The sequence below is a fragment of the Anomaloglossus baeobatrachus genome, chromosome 1, assembly GCF_048569485.1.
Source record: "Anomaloglossus baeobatrachus isolate aAnoBae1 chromosome 1, aAnoBae1.hap1, whole genome shotgun sequence".
Classification (NCBI taxonomy): domain Eukaryota; kingdom Metazoa; phylum Chordata; class Amphibia; order Anura; family Aromobatidae; genus Anomaloglossus; species Anomaloglossus baeobatrachus.
In genome coordinates this window covers 957831175-957838853 of record NC_134353.1, presented here as the reverse complement: position 1 = coordinate 957838853, position 7679 = coordinate 957831175, and positions in this window count along the sequence as shown.

Here is a 7679-nt window from a genome sequence, read left to right as displayed (position 1 = left end):
ATATCATTACGTACCTTAAGTGCTATCTTTTTATCTTGGCTCCATCCCAACCAGTATCTGTTGGTTGAGAATTTAATCCTGATATTGGGGGGGATTCTTGAGCGACTCTTGTACTGACGTCATTTCATCAGTGAATGTGCAGGAGATGAGTTTAAAAATCGGAATAAGGATAAATTATTTCTATATTCTGTTTTCTTCTAGAAGAGAAATGTACATATATTTTATTTTTAATCATAAGATGCTAAAATGTAACAAATCTCTCCTTGGTTGCTCATTTCTGTTGCTGACTCCTCCATCTTATAGAGGATTTATGGAAGAAAAGGGGCTGCAGAGCGGTATTCTGTAAGAATTGATTGCTCCTGCACTGGCTTGCCTCCTCTTTTAGCAGCGCCTGGATTATACCGCTCTGCAGCCCCTTTCCTTCCATGATCAGTTCCCTGCCTTGGGCGGTCGGAGCCGGCGGTCAGTGCAGCGGCTTCTGGAGGATTTTCTTGGGCAGTTTCCAGCGTTGTGCCTGCTAGCACAACTTGTGGGGTGAGTGCTGTAGACAATATTTTGGTTGCTGTGCTCGGCCGATTCACATGGAGCCCTGTTCTCTGTCCTTTTTTTTAACATATATTTTTATTCATTTTAATAAAGCATTACATAGAAAAAACAACCTGAAAATAGAAATTCAGCGTAAGAGTGAAATCCGTTGTCCTTGTTATTTTTAGACGAGAGTGTCAGTGACCTCTTCAGCACAGCTTACAGTTTATATACAGATCATCGCGCATCAAGCGTTACATTTCAGGATATACCTATGGGCCAGTCCCTTGTATCCCTTTCAGTTCTTCCCCCCTCATTCTCCCACTTCCAAACCTCCCAAGGTGCCTCGTAATTTTTCCGTATGGTACCAGACTGTGTCAAGGAACGGTCTCCTCATTTGTGCCATCTCCTCCGGGCTAGAATATGCTATTATGAAGTTCTTCCATTTTTTAAAGTATTTACCAATTCTCTCTTTTTCCCTCTCGGCATCCAGCCCCTCCAAAACCAGTAGATATTTCATCTGAATCATAATATCATCTAAAGAGGGGATGTTAGGAGAGAGACAATTTTTAAGTATCACCCTTTTAGCTGATAGCAGAATAACGTGCAGCAATGCGGGTGGGTATTCCAACCTGCCCCCCTCATCATTCTCCTCCTCCCATTTATGGAATAAGACCAAAGTGGTTGTCAGGCGGATTGTCAATTTCCAAATTTCAAAAACTCATTTTGTGATTTGAGCCCAAATGGGTTGGAGATGTGAACAGAACCACAACCCATGCAATAGGTCCGTCGCCTCATCTTTGCACCTAGGGCAGTGTGTAATTCTGTCTGGTTTCGCTTTTGTTTGGGGGAGATTGAACACAAATATTGCCCAGTGTATTATTCTGAACTGTGTTTCCCTCCATTGCTCATTCATGACTGTTTTATGGAGCTGGGCCCACCCCTTCCTAATCTTCCCACCCAGGTTTGGACTATTTAACTGCTTTTCTCAAGACCTAAAGAAGGCCTCCGGATGTTGTCCCATGAGCCGATCCCTCATTTCCCCATACAGCTACAATATAGAGGACGATGTGGCAGAATTTTTTACCAGGCAGTCAAATGTGTTACAGATCGTGTCCTGGGACACATCCACCAGACTGTCCAGGACATTGTGTTTCACCTGGTCAAATTGAATTATCTGATTAGGTTTAAGGCGGTACTTCTCCTTCAGTTCCTCCCTTTCTAGCAATATCTCAATTCGCTAGGATGTAAGAGATGAAAGACATTACAGATCCCCTTCACTCTCCATTCCTCAAAAAGTTTAAGAATGTAAGAGCTCTGGGTTGTTCCAGATAGGTAAGTATTTAGAGATTCTATGTGAGAGTTTGTAATGTTTCCTTACTATCTTCCACGTTGCTATAGTGTCTCTAAACAGGGACAAGTATTTTAATTGTGGAGGTAACGCCGACTGTCGTGTGTGTAAGGGTATGTGCGCACGTTGCTTTTTACCTGCTTTTTACCTGCTTTTTTGCTGCTTTTTCTTCTGCGCTGCTAATGCCAAAATGGATGTGTTCTTCTATTCAAGCAAAGTCTATGGGAATTTGGGTTTCTTGTTCACACTATGTTGTTCAAAATGCTGCCTTTTTGAGGCAGAACTTTGGTCAAAAACTCAGCTTTTCAAAGAAGCAACATGTCAATTGTTTTTGCCATTTGGGTTTTGCACTGCAAAGCTGAGTTTTTGACCAAAGTTCTGCCTCAAAAAGGCAGCATTTTGAACAACATAGTGTGAACAAGAAAGCCAAATTCCCATAGACTTTGCTTGAATAGAAGAACACATCCATTTTGGCATTAAACAGCGCAGAAGAAAAAGCAGCAAAAAAGCAGGTAAAAAGCAGGTAAAAAGCAACGTGCGCACATACCCTTACAGAGCCAAAAGGTCCCAGGGTTGGGCATGATCACTTTCAAAGGCTATTGCTGCGTACTGTCCGGAGCCATGGATCCAATCCATCAAATATCTATTTAGGCATGCTATATTGTATTGTTAGGGATGTGATTATCATTATTATGAGTATATAGGAGTTACATGGAGATATCCATAAAGAACAAGATTTAAGATGTTGTTTGAACTGTACCCCACATATCTCTTGGCATAAGACTCAGACAGACAGTCTGGGCTATTCTTGTGACAAGTGAATAATGCTGACATTGCTTAATATAAATGAGGAACCAAGCACATTACAGTAAATTGTATATCACAGAATAAGCTGTTCTACTTTATCCAATAGGAGACGTGTTACGTATTCTTGGCACCTAGCCAATAAGGTTATATATATTTGTAACACTTCCGGGAATAAATCAGTCTTACTTTCTATTCATATCTGAGCACGTCTCTCTGGTGTGAGTGAAAGAGAGGGTAATGCATGCTACCACGAGTGACTCATAATTTGGACTGCAGACAGTTTAAGAGGGATGCATGATTAGATTGCATCAACCTAAATTACGGCCTTATCATTTGGCGCCCAACGAACCTTAGGACGGAGCTCTAGATGGCGGACAGCCATGCTGACACCTTCAGTCGGAAGGCAACTACACGAGAGGTGGAGAATTGCGCAACTCCAGCTGCAGGTGAGATCCTTTGTATAATCTCACCTTGCAAACCTCTTGCGTGTACTTGCATTTCGAAGGGGGGGTTGGGCTGTCCCAGTCTAGACACCTAATGACCGCCATCTCGCATGAGATAAGCCGTCCTAAGAGATCTCACACCAAGGTGGTCAGGTTCACCTTAAGCTGTCTGTAATTTATGTAATGTGGTTTTTGTCTGCTCTTTGAGAAAAGCAGAAGTTCTATGTTTTATTTTTCTCTGACTTAAAGGCAAGGGAAAATGAGGAAGTTGTTATATACGCTGCATATATGAATATATATGGTTATATCTGCAGGTGAGATCAGCCACCTGGATGGTGTATATAGTGTCCTTATTGTTATGTCATCGTGTTGACCTGTGTCTACCTGTTGAGATGTCTGTCTATTTGCAGCAGGTGGAGTACTTGCTGGTTACGAGAACCGTGAAGTTCTATGTGCTTTGTTCGTATATACTGGTTTATGCAAAAAGAGGAAGTGTCACGTAATGTAGTGAGAGCTGTCTTTGAGTGAAGAAAAAAAAACTCTGAAGATGTACTTTGAAGTATGCTGTCTGAGTATATAGAGTATACACGGGTGTGGGTAACGTGTCCGGTTGATAGTCAGTAATTGATAAAGACTGAAGGCTAGGTACAGAGTTACGGTAAGAGACCCTGACTGTATCCTAGTGCGTCTTCCACAGAGAGGAGACGATAGGGGGATTGGTTTTGGCCGGTACAGCGTCATGGTGAGACCCTGACTGTATTTGATGTTCTCCGCGATCCTAGGTAGGAGGAACATTGGCAAAATCCCTTGACTTTGGTTTTAAACAGTATTATTGATGTTCTGGACGGACCGTTCAAATAAGGTGTATATAGTGTGAACAGAGGTTACTAGTACATGAAGTAAGAGATAGTGAGGGTGAATTTAGTATCTATCACCCACGTGACACCTCTTCCTGGTAGGACAACCTGGTTTGTGGACTGAGATAGAAATTCTGTGTATTCTGTGTATTCTGTGGATGTGTAAAATCGCTGGTCCAGAAGAGGAAGTGGATTACGGCATAGCAGACATCCAGATTGACGTGTTAGTTTTGGGTTGTATACCCTTGAAGCATGGGGTCTAATCAGTCCACACCTGTCAAGTTTTGTTAAATAAGCGAGGGATCTTGAAAGATAAAGATCTCCTTATGGATGCTGAGGCATGGTATAGAACGTCAAAAGATGATAGAAAATTGGCATAGTAGATATTTCTATATTGCACCAGATCAGAAAATGGCATCTCAGGAAGTGGCCAAGCCCATTAGGAAACAACGCCCCCCTCCTTATAAGTCGTCCCCAGAGGGTTGGACTTGTGTAGTTTGTCCCCCTGCCCACCAAACGCCCTCCCTAGCCTGCCCAGACGTCATTTCAGGTTGGGCCGCACCTAGTTCCCTTTTCCGGCCATCTTAAGTCCCAAGGCCACTGGCCTATTTGTTGCTGGAGCAGCAGAAGACACCGAGGGGTGTCAGGAAGATGACAATGATTTAACAATGATCCACCCCACCACCAACACTGTCCCTAGTAGAGGTAAACCACAGGTGCTGTCCTTATTTGAGGACGTCAGGCCACACATGGCATCGCACCATTATTCCGATAGTCCCAGACAGTATGTTTGATACCTTGGACCTGATGTACAGGTGCAGTGTTCAGGAACAAGTGGGTGAAAGAGCCCTGACTGTTACCTGGTACGGTTTTCATGCTAAGCAGTGAGTTGAACGTTGTATGCGTACTCACTGGTCTTGTTTTAGTAGATGTCAATGTATTCTTACCTAGAATTGAATACATTGGGGAAGACCCCTAAACTTTGGTCTTAATCGGAATTATTGAGTAGTCGATAGACCGTTCTCATGGAGGTGTATGTATATCGTGAATTCTCTCCCTGACATAATATCTCATATATAGTTTTCCCTGAAAGATGTTTTCACCCAGATTAAAGCTGGGGATTCTTTCTGGCCAGTAATGGAGCCAGGTTTGCAGGTTTACAGTGAGGGTGCGTGTACCCTATCACCCAAGTGACACTGGAAGATGTTTTATGTATAATGTACGCAGTTTTTGGTGTGAAACACTGTAGGAGAGTTGAAAAGAAAGAAAAAAAAAAAAACAGGGAAGTGTTAGTTTCCATTTCAGTCCTGTGAATGAAATTCTGTGAAGTTTAGTTGTAAATGACACACGTATGTTGAAATGGAGAATTCTAGATGTGAATTGATGAGTAATTCTGAATCTAGCAACTGCACTATGTGTATTTTACCTGTCTGTGGAGCACTGTGTCCACGTAAGCCCACCCCATTATTTTCTGTTCTGAATGTAGATTTCTTTCTGTCACTCAGTGTTTTACTCAGCCCTGGGTGGGGTATGGTATGGGGATATTATTGCAGGGTCTGACAGGAGATAGGGATACGCTGGAGGCTCGGCCCTGACCACCATCAGGTCTGCCGTCGAGATGAGGGCGAGTACAGGGTCCCTAGTTACAGGGTCAGCCCAGGGGTCCCTATATAATCCATATTCCCGGTGACAGATTGAATACCTCCTGAATGTAGATGTCACAATACATGACATCTTTTCTTTTCACTCCCTCCCAGGACTCTTCAGACGCCATTTTTGGCCAACACCTTAGCGGCTGTTTCTTATCGGTAATTATCTTTAGTGGACGTTTTAACTCAGACACTACATAGTTCATCTTTAGACGCCATTTTTAGTCCAGCCGACACCCAGTTCCCCATTTTTTGTTTTAGCAGCCAAAGTCACTGCTCTGTTTATTGCCGACATAGCAGGGACTGCAGAGGGGGGAGACAGGGACCTGGAACACACACACTCCATTTTTCCACTAATGAACCTTAGCAGAGGTTATTGCTGATAGTCCTGTGGACCTTTTCCCTTCACTTTTGCATATTTGTTTTTTTCTGTATGTTATACAATTTAGTAGACCATATAGACTGCTCACTATTAGTCCTGGTGGACAGTGAATATTTTTCTGCATATGGCAGTTGTTACTTAGCCTAGTTTTGAGATATTTTCACTTGTATGTTATCCTGCCTGGTGTCTTGCACAAGAGTTCCCTGATAGAGAGGGTGGAGGTTCATGTGGTCCCAAGGGGACATTGATCATCAGGAGTTGACATATATTAGAGTTTTTCGTTGGCAGCACCCAGTAATCCTTTGTGTCTTAGTTTGCAGGGTCTGACAGGAGATAGGGATACGCTGGAGGCTCGGCCCTGACCACCATCAGGTCTACCGTCGGGATGAGGGAGAGTGCAGGGACCCCAGTTACAGGGTCAGCACAGGAGAGGTAGAGTAGATACGCTCCACTGCTTTTTCCTAGTTGTGTAGATGTAGTCAGGGGGTGCTGCTTGGTAGTTTCCAAACCCTCTTGTGCTCTTTTCTCTTTCCCTGGGGTTTTAGGGGATCTTAGTTTTTAGAATTTCAGTGTTCTCCTGACCCCAAGTTACACTCATTGCTCTTTCTTACAAACCTGGGTATAGTCCTTTGTATCAGGTCTCCGAGAGCCCACATGTAAACTACAGCTGGTAAAGACCAAGACACCCTCCTTCAAATGGCAAGACGTATGGAGATGAATCTAGCAGCTTACAAGATCACCCCGCATACAGATGAGCTACAGTCACAGTCACCTGAGTTACAGTCACCTGAGTTACAGTTACAGTCACCTGAAGAGTATCATCACATCATCTCCAGCCCAGAAGTCATTCTACCTGTTTGCCATGGAAGAAGATAGCAGTCCTTTGAACACTACTCAGCCAGATTGAACACCTACCTAAAGCACCAGTTGAAGATCAGTGCCCGTATGACATCACTGCTCCCTGACAAAGTCACCAACTCCCGGTGTGCGGTCCTTAATCCTGCTGAACTTCTCCCTCTTCCAAGGGGGGAGTGTCCCACCTCTGACACCTTGGTGGAAGAGGTAGTCGACTCTGGCATAGCTGAAACTCTGGATTCGATACCGTGACAGATACACCTTTGGACCCTGACTTAACATCTTTGCGGATGGATCAAGATGTGCATCAAGAAGACGGTTCCACATGGGTATGGTGCTGGTAGCAGAAGACGCTGTGCTGATAGAGCAGTCGCTACCCGCATGCCTGTCTGTGAAGAAGCAGATGTATGTGCTCTCGCTGAAGCCTGCAAGATGGCAGCCAGCATCTACTCTGTGGAGGATAAGAGACTTGATCACTGACAATGGAACTGTACGCCGCCATGAGGCCATAGAAGAACGGATGGAAGCTTTGCTATTGCCAGACAGAGTCGCGGTGAGCAGGGTTGAGGCCTACATTGGAGGAGTCAAGGGAAGCAGTAAGAAGTGTCCTCACTGACAGAACATCCAAAGAAGCCCCAAGACCACTTACGAGAGAAACAGTCAGTCAATCTGTGCTTTTCAAATGACCCAGATGTAAAGAAGAAAGGAAAGATGGAAAGTCTTGAGAAAACATTGTCCTGACCCTACAAGAGCAAGTCCCAGAAGAAGAAGAAGAGGACTGAGATAGGGTGCAGCTGTGGGCTCCCGGAG